This window comes from Callithrix jacchus, chromosome 18 (assembly GCF_049354715.1).
Source record: "Callithrix jacchus isolate 240 chromosome 18, calJac240_pri, whole genome shotgun sequence".
In the NCBI taxonomy this organism is placed as follows: Eukaryota; Metazoa; Chordata; class Mammalia; order Primates; family Cebidae; genus Callithrix; species Callithrix jacchus.
The window spans coordinates 39,233,745-39,247,029 of NC_133519.1; the positions used below are offsets into that span (position 1 = coordinate 39,233,745).

The 13,285-nt window shown below is 53.2% G+C and overlaps 1 non-coding gene across 3 annotated transcripts in view; it reads left to right on the forward strand.

Annotated features, from left to right (window-relative positions):
- KIAA1614 (KIAA1614 ortholog) overlaps positions 1-12,249 on the forward strand; it is a 40,369-nt gene extending 28,120 nt beyond the window's left edge. For 2 of the 3 annotated variants that reach the window (XR_013528963.1, XR_004736526.3), the window contains exons 7-10: positions 305-545; positions 4,971-5,098; positions 5,875-6,059; positions 11,022-12,249. This is a non-coding gene — a transcript (KIAA1614 ortholog). Of the gene's footprint in view, positions 1-304; positions 546-4,970; positions 5,099-5,874; positions 6,701-11,021 lie in introns of those variants that run through there. The other variant, XR_013528962.1, reaches the window with a different exon arrangement.
- The last annotated feature ends 1,036 nt before the right edge of the window (positions 12,250-13,285 follow it).

Genomic DNA, 13,285 nt, shown 5'->3' on the forward strand with positions numbered 1-13,285 from the left:
TTTTGAGCTAGGGGCTCACTCTGTTGCTCAGGCTGAGTGCAGTGGTGTAATCACAGCTCACTGCAGCCTTAACCTCCAGGCTCAAGCGATCCTCCTGCCTCCGTCTCTCGAGTAGCTGGAGCCACCACACCAGGCTTCTACTTGGCCTTTCTTTCTTCAGCCTGGTTGTCAGTTCCTGGCGCCAAATGTATCAGAGGCATTGGTGCTGGCCCATCTGTGGCCCTAGAGATGGCCCCAGGGCACAGCCGGCCCTCGCCTCCCTCCCGGCCCTCCCCTGCTCCTCACATCCACCCTTGTGTTTCAGGGCATCAGCAGGAGCTGGCACAGGACCTGGCTGCCCCTCGGCTGCCCCTTCGGACCAGAACAAGAAAAGGAGCAGCAGCATCGCCTCCACCTTGGGGCTGAAAAAGCTCTTCTCAGCCCTGAGCCAGAGTTCCCGGCCCAAGTTGGGCAAGTCCCGCAGCTACAGCGTGGAGCAGCTGCAGCCCGCTGTGCCCCGCCTGGTGTCACACTCCAGGGCCCCATCGTTACAATCCCTGCACCCGGTGAGTCGAGGGGCCCCAGCCCAGGGAGTGAAGCCAGAGGCAGTGCAGCCACCATCAGAGTGAAAGGTTTCCATGGAAGGAGGGAGGAGGTGCTGAGGATGCCTCCCAAGGAGCCCATGGTACAGAGAGGGAAGCTGCTGGCATCCCCACGGTTGACTTATGAGACTTGGGTTCCTCTGGACACAGGGTGGATGGGCAGCATCTCACACTGCTGTTCCTTGCCGCCTGGGCTCACTCTAAACTCCACCCTCTCCCTCAGTTTTGCCACCTCAGCCAAGTCCCAGAGAGTTGACAGCCTGGTGGTCCTGGAACCTTCTCCATGGCCGGAGTGACTCTGAGCCCAGGCACAGATCACTTCCCACGTGGATTCCATCAACAGCCCCTTGACTGGCCTCCCTGCCATGGTCCTGCATGTGGTTTCTGGAGTGGTCCTTCTGATATGCAAATCTGGCCATGCCACCCTGTGCTGAACATCTGTCATTGGTTCCTTATCACATTCAAGATAAAGTGCAGGCCACTCAGCATGGCCAGAGGGTTTCTGGGATCTGTCTGCTTTCATCCCTCGTCATTCACAAGCTTGACCGCGGTTACAGCTGACCATCTTACAGTTCTGTCAGCAGATCACTCACTGTCTGACTTTGAACTGTCAGCTGGGCTCTTTCTCCCACCTTCCCCACCTGGGAACACCTGCTCCTCCTATCCCTACCTTCCCTACCGCAGGTATGCGCCCCTCAGGGAGCCGCTTCCAACCCTGCCTCAGGCCAAACCAGGCCTCCCTCCTTTGTGGAACTTGAGGCATCATGTTTAGTTGAGTTTTGTCTCTCAACCCTCACTGGAGTGTGGGTTACTGGAGGGAACGCTGCAGTGAGTGGGTAGGAAGTGCAGGGCAGCAGGCTCAGGCCCTCCCTCCCAGCGCACTGGACACCCCTTCTGTTCCAGGGAGTTCCAGCTAGTCTGTTTCTCCTAATTCTCTGCCCTGCTCCCCTGGGCAGAGTGAAGCAGATGAGAGTGGTTTGGATAGCTGGCGCCTTTCATTTCCAAGGCTGCAGGCGGGAAGAGGATGTGGACTGAATGAAGATCCCATTGACTGTCTTCCACCAAAGACAGTTTGAGGCACGTGGCCAGTGCTCAACAAATATTTGCGGGTTGAATGAATAGAAGGCAAAGAAACAGCGGCAGAGATTGAAGCTGGGGGGAATCAGCAGTGGTGACTTGTGCTCCAGGAAGTCACTCTTCTCATGAAGTTAGATTTGTCCAAAACGTATCTGAGCTGTGGCGTCCAGATTTATTGTCATCAGGACTTCTATCTCTGTAAAGCCCCCAAGGGAAACACCACCCCTGTCGATGTCATAGAGAGCCTGGAACCTTCTCCATGGCCCGAGTGACTCTGAACCCAGGCACGGATCGCTTCCCACATGGATTCCCTCAACAGCCCCTTGATAGGCAATCTGAGCTGAGTGGACAGAGCTAGGAAATAGACTGGGGAAGAAGGAGTAGGAGGCAGAGCAGGGAGGATGAGCAGCAGAGAGACATTTTCAAAAATTGAAAAAAGACAGAAATTTTCAAGAAAATAAAAAAGAAGATAAAGGAAGGATCTGTCTCCCCCCGCAGTATTTGTGATATTCTTCAGGTTAAAATACTTGCTGCTGGCCAGTGATGCTGCCAAGAGTGTGTTTGCTGGTAGGCTTAGTTTTTTTGTTTTGTTTGTTAAGAACAGGCTGGAGTGCAGTGGTGCAATCTCTGCTCACTGCAACCTTGATCTCCCAGGTTCGAGCAATTTTTTTTTTTTTTTTTTTTGAGACGGAGTTTCGCTCTTGTTACCCAGGCTGGAATGCAATGGCACGATCTCGGCTCACCGCAACCTCCGCCTCCTTGGTTCAGGCAATTCTCCTGCCTCAGCTTCCTGAGTAGCTGGGATTACAGGCACGCACCACCGTGCCCAGCTAATTTTTTGTATTTTTAGTAGAGAAGGGGTTTCACCATGTTGGCTGGGCTGGTCTCAAACTCCTGACCTCAGGTGATTGGCCTGCCTTGGCCTCCCAAAGTGCTGGGATTACAGGCTGCCAGCTGCATATATACCACGTTTTCTTTATCCACTTGTTGGCTGATGGGCACTTAGGTTGGTTCCATATCTTTGCAATTGCAAATTGTGCTGCTATATACATGTGCACACACCCTGCAGCACAATTTGTAATTGTAAAGATATGGAACCAAACTTTTTCTTTATAATCACTTCTTTTCCTTTGGTAGATATCAGTAGTGGGACTGTAGGATTGAATGGTAGATTTTTTTTTTTTTTTAGACATGGCTTGTTCTGTCACCGGGCTGGAGTGCAGCAGGCAATCTCGGCTCACTGCAACCTCCGCCTCTTGGGTTCCAGTGATTCTCCTGCTTCAGCCTCCTGAGTAGCTGGGATTATAGGCACCAGCCACCACACCTGGCTAATTTTTTGCATTTTTGGTAGAGATGGGGTTTCTCCATGTTGGCTGGGCTGGTCTCAAACTCCTGACATCAGGTGATCCACCTGCCTTGGTCTCCCAAAGTGCTGGGATTACAGGTGTGAAACACCGTTCCCAGCCGGAGGTTTGCTTTTATTTTGCCCTGCCATGACTCCTGCCCACCCTGGCTGCTCCCATGTTCTCTAGCAGGCTGGGGCCCTTCCCCGTGAGCCTTTGAGCCTGCATCTAGAAGGCTCTCCTTCCTTCTCCTTATCCCCCTTCTCCCAGGAAGCCTTCTTGAACTCAGGTACGAGGTCAGGCCCCCTCTGAAGCTTCCTGATTCCATACCTGCCTTTTTTAGAGCACTCCTTAGTCTATTCAGGCTGATATAACAAAATCCCCGAAGCTGTTAGCTTTCAGAAAACAGATTTATTTCTCACAATTCTCTGGTGGCTGGAAGTCCAAGATCAAGACTCTGGCAGATTTGGTGTCTGGTGAGGCCCAGCTTCTTCATAGGTGGCTTTCTTTTCACTGTAACCTCATGTAGTGAGGGCAGTAATCCCATTCCTGAGCACTCTGCCCACATGACCTCATCACCCTCAAAAGCCCCACCCTTGGTGATTAGGTTTCAACCTGTGACTCTGGAGGGATACAGACATTCAGACCACAGTAGCAAGGATTCCAAATGTAACCAATAATGTGGGTGATATTTGTTTCAAAGACTGCTTTTCCCTGCCTCAGCCTCCCTGACCCCTTCATTTCTCAGACTGCAGGAGGGAAGAGGATGTAGGCTGAATGGAAGCCCCACTGATTGTCTCCCCGACCTTCAGAATTGCTTCCTGATCGGGTCATTTTCTAGAACACAGTTCTGATCTCGTCACTTGTATTAGCATCACTCAGTAGCTCCTTACAGGGCACATCAGGACCTTCCAGGTCTGGTCCCAGGCTCTAGGCCACGACTTGTACGGCCTGCCACTCAGACCATGCATATGCTCCAGAATGACCGTGCTTTCTCACATCTCTCCATGCCTTGGACAAACCATTTTCCTCTGCTGGGTACAATCTTACCTCTCTCGTGTGGTGAGCTCTTGCTTCAAGTGTCAGCGCCTTCAGTGTCCCTCTCCACCACACTACACATCATCTGTCTCTCTCTTTTTTTTTTTGAGATGAGTCTGGCTCTGTCAATCAGGCTGGAGTGCAGTGATGCGATCTCAGCTCACTGCAACCTCTGCCGTCCAGGCTCAAGTCATTCTCCTGCCTCAGCTTCCCAAGTAACTGGGATTACAGTCGCCCGCCACCACGCCTGGCTAATTTTTGTAATTTTAGTAGAGATGGAGTTTCACCATGTTGGTCAGGCTGGTCTTGAACTCCTGATCTCAGGTGATCCAACCGCCTCAGCCCCCCAGAGTGCTGGGATTACAGGTGTAAGCCACTGTGCCTGGCACACACTATCTCCTTTTAATGTGCACTGGAGCCTTTTAATTTACCTGTGCTCAGCCCTGCCCCCATCACTTTGCGAACGCCTTGAAGGATCTCTTGTCTATCTTTTTATCCACAATATTTTAAGGTACAAAATTCAATTTACCTTTTTGAATGAAAGTAATCATAAAACACATAATAAAGAATCACAAAACAATATTTTGCATGTTAACTCTAAAGTGGTATTACTCTATAACAAACTTACTTTCATTTCTTCCTTAATGAGCACATTCGATTTTCTTAACTGATGAGGTGATTAGTATAGCACTACAGTTATTATTTCAGCGAGAAAACAAAACCAAAAATCCCTTGACTCCCCAGATGGCCTATGTAGACCCATCTCCTTGAGTAAAGTCATGGTGGCTCCCATGGAATTCCTGGAAGCAATGATAAAAGCTTGTGCTGTCACTTTCTTCCAGGGCCCTCAGGTTCATGGTGGGGGCCACGTCCTCTGTCAGCGCCACCCTGGTGGCTTTTCTCACCTGCAATATTGGCCCTTTCCCATCAGGTGTCACCCCATCACCAGCGTCGGAAAGCTGCCTCTTTCCAGAACCTCCATTCTCTGCTGAGCGGCAAGGGGGACCGGTCCAGCCTCTACCTGGTAGCGGGGCCAGGGGACCACAGTGCAGCTGGCAGGTGAGAGTGGGCACACACGGTTTGGAGGACAAATTCATTAGAGAGTGGCCAGTGGAGCCAAAAGCTTAACTCCTCCGTGCCTCAGTGTCATGGCTCTGAGCAGGGTCCCTTGAGAAAGCAAGGCCTCCCTCCAGCACATCTGATGTGTGGAGACAAGGCTGCCACCAGTCTCAGCACCTCAGTGCCCTGCACCGACCCTCAGTGCACTGGGCTCTGAGAAGACCTGGAGTTGTGGATCAGGTAGAGTTGGCTGGTCTGTTTCCACTGTCCTCTAATGTCCAACAACATCTTGAAATCAGAATGTTTAGAGCATGTTCTTAGCCCAGCTGAAGATCCAAATAAACACGTAGAGACAGAGACCCCCAGAGAGGCCCATGACCCGTGACCTGCTTGGATAAAGCCTACCCTGTCTGGTGAGGGCTGTTCTTGCCTATGGCTTCATGGATGCTCTGTAGGGTGTATGTCAGCTCCTGGAAATGTGACATAAAATTATGCCTTTTCTCAGATTCGTACAGAGGTCTCTATTCCCCCAAATTTGAAACCACTGCTTTGGGAGGGTGGGCTTTCTAGTTCCAAGTAGGCCTTGCACAGCGGTGGAAACCCACCAGTTCTGGCCCTAGCAGGCTCTTTTTGCTGGCTGAGGTCAGCGGAACCCCAGCCTCCTATGCCAGACTCTTAATTAAGTCTGTGAGGTATTGGTCATCTGTAAGCCAGGGAGGAGCTGCACCCAGTGCCCCATGCTTTTTGCCCTCACTGTGTCTCTGGTTCCCTCACAGGCTGGCCAGGGCTTCACCACGGCGTGCTCTCAGTGTGGAGGATGTGGGAGCTCCCAGCCTGGTTCGCACGGTGGGCCGCCTGGTGGAGGTGTTCCCAGACGGCACCAGCCAGCTACAGCTGCAGCGCTCCCCGGGGGGCACTTTCGGCTTCTGCGTGGCGTCTGGGAATGGGCGCCCGGATTCAGGTATGCCCTCTCCCCTTCCTCAGTCCCATGACCGGGGCGGCCTTAGCGAACCCCAGCAGGGCCTTCTGGCTATGGTCAGAGGCTTTTCTGGTCCTTGGCTGAGCTGGGGAGCTCTGGGAAATCACAAAGCCTCCGACCACAAGACTAGACTTCTCCCCTCAGGGGCTCTTCCTGAATTGTCTGGGGCTGCCCAGGAGTCTGCACCTGCAGAGCCTTTTGCCCTGGGCAACTGCCGCTGAGGAATAAGCTGCGGTTCATGGGGAATGTGCAGGACAAGGGAGTGTTGGCAGGTTTGACTCCACTGTCCCCCTGCTGTCTGATGACATCTTGAAATTAGAATCTTAGGCCGCGAGAGGTGGCCCATGCCTGTAATCCCAGCACTTTGGGAGGCCAAGGCGGGCAGATCACCTGAGGTCAGGAGTTTGAGACCATCCTGGCCAACACGGTGAAACCCTGTCTCTACTAAAAATACAAAATTAGCCAGGCATGGCGGTGCATGCCTGTAATCCCAGCTACTCTGGAGGCTGAGGCAGGAGAATCACTTGAATCCAGGAGATGGAGGTTGCAGTGAGCCTAGATCACACCATTGCACTCCAGCCTGGGCAACGAGAGCAAAACACTGTCGCAAACAAAAAAGAAAAGGAAGGAAGGAAGGAAGGGAGGGAGGGAGGGAGGGAGGGAAAGAAAGAAATTAGAATCTTGAAGGCTATCTTTGCAGAGAAGAGCCAGAGAGAAACTGTCTGTGCCTGCTATTCTCAGCAGTCCCTTTGATGTGGCTGCTGTGTTGAAATGATTCCTTTCCTCCGGCTGCAGAGCATGTCTGGGCACATACTGCCTGTCTGTCTCTGCACACCGTTCCTCCCTAAGGCCTGTGCCCGAGGATTCTGTTCAGATGAATCCTGGCTGCAGGCCTCTGGCTGGGTGTGCTCTGGGTCTCACTAAACCCAGGCAAGGGCAGGGAGGAATCCTGGAGATCATTCTGCACTCTGGCCAGTTCTCGGTTCCGCCCCATCCATGAGTCCTTCAGGGCAATGTGACGTGCCAAGGCCCACACTCAAGGTCTGTGGTCCAGAATGCATTTCAGGGCAAGGGTCCATGAAAGACTCCCCAGAGGAGCAGGGAAGGAAGACAAGTATGCAGGGGTGGGGAAGAAGGGGAGGGGAAGGAAGGAGAGAGAAAGGGAGAGACAGATGCAGAAAGGCACGTGCAGAAGCCTGCTATAGCTGGGCTCTGCTGATGGGGTTGAGTCCCATGCTTTGATTTCCTAGGTCAATGTTGTTTAGCCTGGAAAAAAAATCTGCCTGCTGCCACATTTGCAGACTGCAGCATGAGTTCTCATGTCTGATCCATCATTCATTGTTTCAGCAAATATATGCACCTACTATGTGTTATACATACGGGGGATACAGCAGTAAATGCAACAGACCAAATCCCTGTCTTCATGAATATGCTACCCAGTGAGCAGCTAGATCATTTGTATAAAACGTGTACTCTTATGTGTAATGTGCTACGTATGTCAGATGGTGAAAATAAAGTTCTGAGAAACATACAGATAAAGCAGGTGTAGCAGATGCTGGTGCAGACAGGAGTGTGGGGAGGCTTTTCTGAAAAGATGATACTTGAGCCGGGGCATGGATGGGGCGAGGGAAGAGCCCCGTGGGGGTCTGGGGGAAGAGTATTCTGGCAGACGGAACAGCAAGTACGAAGCCCTGGTGGAGGGGTGGCTTGGCCTGTGAGGACTGCAAGGAGGTCAGGCTGGAAAGCGCAGAGAGGGCGAGGGGTCGGGAGGAGCAGAGCTTGGAAAGACAAGGCTGTGCCACTATAAGGGGCTTTGGCTTTCTGCCAAGTGAAATGGGAGCCACTGGAGGCTTGGAGCGGAGCACTGAGACTCTCTGATGTACACTTTTGGCAGGGTGAGAATATACCCCAGTGGGACACAGGTGGAGCCAGGGAGCCCCATGTTAAAGCTATTTCAGCAGTCCAGGAAAGAGATGGTGGTGCTTGAGCTGGGACTGGCTGTGGAGATGGCTGGGGAGAAAGGTGAGGAGCTGGATTCTGGTTGATCTGACTATTTGCTGATGAGCTTGGAAATGCATGTGAGGGGAAGAGATGACAGATCTCTCCCCACTCTGGAGCTCAGGAAGGTAAAACGTCTGTCCTCACAGGCCTTCCCATAGCCTCCTCTCCTGTTAGGCGAGCAGGACAGGCCCCCTGGACAGGTGGCGTAGAGGCAGAGGTGGACAACACAGCATGTTTGTGCTACAGCACCTCTGCTGGCTGTGTGACCTTGAGCAGGTGATATCCCTGCTGAGCCTCAGTTCCCCAATCTGTGAAATGAGGATGACAAAACCTACCTAGAAGAGTCCTAAGGAGCATTCAATGAGGCACACAGGAGAAAGGGCCTAGCATTTTTCTCTCCTTCCCTTCAGAAAGAAAAAGTCTGTTTGAGGAAGAGAACCCCAGACAGGGACCAGGGTGATCCGCATTCACCTGATGTGAGTGCACAACAGGGCTTATACCCTGCCCCCAACTCACCCCAGAGTCCCTTTTGGCTCCCTTGTAGGCAGTGGGAGCCCCTCCCTGTCACCTGTCAGGGAGGTCTGATGGGCAGGGGTCTCTAGTGACCCAGGGCCCCTGGCCCCCTCACTGGATTGGTGCCAGCTTTCCCTGTCCTGCCCAGGCACTCCCTGCCCCTGCTGTTGTCGTATTAGCTTGCTGCCATTTGCATCCGACTCTATATGAGCCTGTGAGAACAGCAGGCTTGGCCTTCTGCTTCTAATTGGATACAACATAAAGATCACACATCCTCAACAAAGGCCATTTCCAGCAGACAATAAATGCCTACGACAGCAGGCTCTCTGTCATATTTGTGTCATGACTTTCAGTTGTGAAATCTACCCGAGTCTCCCCAAAATGGCAGAAGTGACGTCAGTACCTGGCCTGGCTCTGGCTGCCTTCTTTCAGGGTCTATCATTATTCCCCGCCTGCAACAACCGCTGCACATCAGACACTTCCCTGGGTTCACCCCAGGAGCCCCTTCTTACCTGCCCCTCCCCGTGCCACCAACCCGTAAACAGGGAGGGCAAGCAGTAAAAGCTCCAGCTAGAGGAGGTGAAAGACAGGGCTGAGGGAAAACGCACTGTGCAGCCAGGATGGCAGACGTACTGTCAGGGGAGACAGCCCAGCAGAAAAGGCTCAGCTTGGCCAAAAAGCAACAAAAGGGATTCCACACCTCAGCCCAGGGAGGGGGGATGTATACAAAGATTAGATTTGCTAAATTCAGAGCCACAGACCTTCAGGTACCTCAGTGAAGGAGGAGGTATCAGTGCTTTTGCAAACCTACATTTCAGAGGCAGACTTTAAAATGCCTGACTTTTGTCAGGTCCAGAGGCTGGGCTGCCCAAAGCTCCTGCAGGGCTGGGGGGACCTGAGAGATGGCTTCCCACTTGTCCAAGATGCGGCCAGCAGTGTCAAGCCAGAGACTGAGGTACAGACCTGCCGCCCTTTCGGGCCCCTGCTAAGAACCTGATTCGAGAAGGAAGTGGAGACAATAACGTGTAGGCAGTAGCCTCATATTTTTGAAATGCAGATTGAGCCAAGCTGGGCTGGGAACAGCGAGGGTGCTAAGGCTGCACTGAGCGGCCTGACGAATTCTGCCAGTGCCGGTGGCTGCACCAGGTGCATGCCTTGCAGTCCTCCAGCAAACTTGGCTTGTGTCTCAGCCTGTGTGTCCACCCGGCACAGAGCATGGGCATCAGGGGCTCCAGCCTGCGCTGGGAGAGCTGGCACCTCACTTTCTTTCCCAGGTGGGAGCAGCTGGAGCGGAATTTTAAAATGTTTCCAGCCGTGGTTGAGGCCAGGGGAGGCCTCCTCAGCTGGACACTTCCCAGAGAGGCCAGGGGAGCAAACCCAGCCAGCCCAAGCCCCCCAGGGCCTGGCGCACTGATGGGGTTCCCTGAGAGCTGGAGCCTGGGAAAGAAGCAGAGAAGCTGGTTCCCCAAGGCTGGCTCTTAGTGCCTCCTAGACCCAGGCAGGGCCTCTTTGGGTGGGCAGGAGGGGCATGTGCAGAAGAGGAGTGGTACTGCTTGGGCTGGGAATGGCTGTGGACATGGGAGAGGGGAGAGGGGTTGGATTCTGGTTGACTTGACTATTTGCTGATGAGCTGGACATGCATGTGAGGGGAAGAGAGGACAGGTCTCTCCCCACTCTGGAGCTCAGAAGGTAAAACGTCTGTCCTCACAGGCCTTCCCGTAGCCTCCCCTCCTGTTAGGCGAGCAGGACAGGCCCTCCTCAACAGGCAGTGTGGAGGCAGAGGCCTCCACTGGAGGTGGGGCCACCGGAGCTTTAAAATACATGGCTAGAATTTCTTGCTCAGATGCTTCCTCATCCCACCTGAGGAGCCATGTCTGAGTAAGACTGAGGCCAGGGTCAGTGCCTGCCAGCAGAGTGCAGCACACCAGGCGTGGATACAGCTCAGCCACTTTCGTTCTGATGATACCTTCCCGCCACCCCGGCCTTCACGCTGGGCCTGGGCGACCTGAGGGCAGCAACTGGATCACAGTGCCAGGCACCGAGTAGGTATGGTTCTTAATTCTTAAAAAGTATTTTCCTCCCTGTTCTATAAAAAAAGCTCATCGCAGAAAAAGATCAGCTCACTCACAGTCAGGTATAAATGAAAACAGCAGCTTAACACATTATTTGCACTAGGAGCATTTCCATGTTAAAGGCGGAGACAGCGGAATGGAGTTAGACATGGAGGAGGCGCAGTGTATCTGTGTCTAAAGCCAGTTGTGGTTGTGAGGTGGAACGATGGGTGTGTGTGTGTTCGCGCACAGAAGTACCCTGTATGAGCACCTCTTCCCTGTGCCATACAAACAGCCCCTCACTGACATGATCAGCATTCCAGAGATGCACATCTTCAATTTGGGTGTCAATGTGAAATTCTCCCGTTTTCCTTTGCAGGGATCTACGTGCAGGAGATGGCTGACATGAGCACGGCCAAGCTGTACTCGGGGCTGCTGGGGGTGGGCGACGAGATCCTGGAGGTGAACGGGGCCAAGGTGGCAGGGCTGGGATTGGCTCACATTAAGGAGCTGCTGGCCTGCTCAGAGAGCTTGTCAATCCGTGTCCTGAGGCAGAGACCTGTACCACGGTGACCCAGAAGTGCCACTGCCCTCACTGCCACCAACTCGGAAGCCCTGAACCACTGAGGGTGGATGGCCGGGAACATGCTGCCGAGCTGCTCTGTGCCGGAAACACGGATCCTGCTGGCATCTAACCCCTTGCGCTGTGGCAGGGCTTCTGCGATGGACTGCCTTAGGGAGAGGCAAGGAGCCTGTTTGCATATGTGTTTTAAGGCCATTCATGCAGAACTAGAGAACAAAAAATGGGTCTCCTTCCATGTCTGAGGGAGTGATAACATCGACCTGTACCTTTGTTGGCAGGGGGAGGAGGGAGATTCAGTGGACCCTTTGGTTGATGCCTGAGAGCTGGCCCCACCTCCTCGTCCCACTCCCCATCAAAGGTTACCTCAGTCTCCAACACTGTGGAACCAAAGAAAGCTCATGTCCATATTGGCCTTGACCCTTCCCTTTTTCATCTATGTTCCTCCTTACTCCCATTCACTGCCTTTTCCCTTTATCCAGAAATGGGCAGTGTCCTAGAGTACCAGCCTTACAGCCATTGACCGTATATGCCCAACCAAAATCGGAAAGTTATGCCCCTCTGGGTATGGGAACACCTGGAAGATATTATCTGGTAGCCAGAATATTAAACATTTCTAGGAAATTTCTTTGATATAAAGTTGAAAAACAAAAAAAAAAGAAGACTGATTTCAGGACATGCTAAATGTAGCAGCCAGGATCCAGCCAGTGGGACTGGCCAGACCAGCCCCAAGCTGCCCACCTGCTGCCTCTGCCCAGATGGAGGCAGGACTTGCTGCAGCCGGGCCTGTGCAGCCTCATCTTAGTTCTCCTGTCCAGCTTGGAGACAGGGCTGCAGTGGTGCCTGGCCATCACACAGCTGCACACCTTCTGCCCAGACCTCCTGGCAGTGCTGTCAGTGGGCAGGTGGGAGAGCGGGGATGGGCCATCTGCCTGGGTGTCAGCACTGCCTGAACGGCTCCTCTTCAGGAGTGGATGGCCATGTGTCAGTCTTAACTTATTAAAAAGCAAGGCTGAAGCTTCTCCCACTCTGAGTTGCTAAATTCTGGGCTGGACACTCACGTGACCTTCACTAGCCACGGGCAGGACCGAGGAGTGGGGGAGGGCATGGGCGCTGGTGGTGGGCATGCCATAGGAAAGGCTGAGAGACCCCGGGTTAGGGTGATGGCAGGGTAGATGCAGAAGCCTCCAGACTGTCCTTTAGAGGAAGAGAAGCCCTGGGCAAGGTTTGTCATCAGGAGAGAAGGAGCCAAGGGGCCTTCGCTGGGCACAACTGAGGAGCAGAATAGGAGGTCCAGAGCTGTTTTAGAACTTGCCAGGGTGCCAGCTGTGGTTAGAGAAACAAATCCCGGAGACAAGAAACCCAACCTTCAGCAGAATCAGGTTTACCTGAGTGTCAGGGCAGCTTTCATCAGGCAAGGGCACTGAAGCAGGCCTGTGGCCCAGGAAGAAGGGGGTGGGGGTGGGGAGGCAGTCCTGTGTAGGGTTTGGAGTGTGTTCCCCTGCCCAGGGCCTTCGCAGCAGGAGCCAGGTAGAACCCTGTCTTCATGATGCCCATGTGGGGAGAGAGAGGGCCTGAGCCCCATGGCTCACAGGGGGTATGGGTATGAAGGAGGAATGTGGGGGCTCTGGCAGGTGAGCAGAGGGGCCAGAAAAACAAGTGGTTGAGGCTTCAGGCTGTGAGAGGGCACTGGCACACCCCAAAGTATAGAAATGACCCCACAGCAAGAAACTACAAGTGGGGAAACCCTGGCTCATCCTTTACCACAATTCCTGCCTTAAGATCACAAAAATGGAGACATTTCATATTGAGAAAAGCTCCTGGGGGCCAAAGACAGCTCTGTTTTTCTCTGTATGGCCAGGACAACTTGCCTTCCCAGCTGGGAGGAGGTGGAAGGGGTGCACTGGGGCTGGGAGGATGATGGGCAAAGACCTCGGGCATATCACCCCCTGGCTGGTGACATACTTAGTTCTTAAATAGTCCTGCCAGGTGTGTCATGCTCATTGTCTTCAGTTTACATAGATAGAGAACAAAGTTCAGCAGCAGTGACAGGGCATCCAATC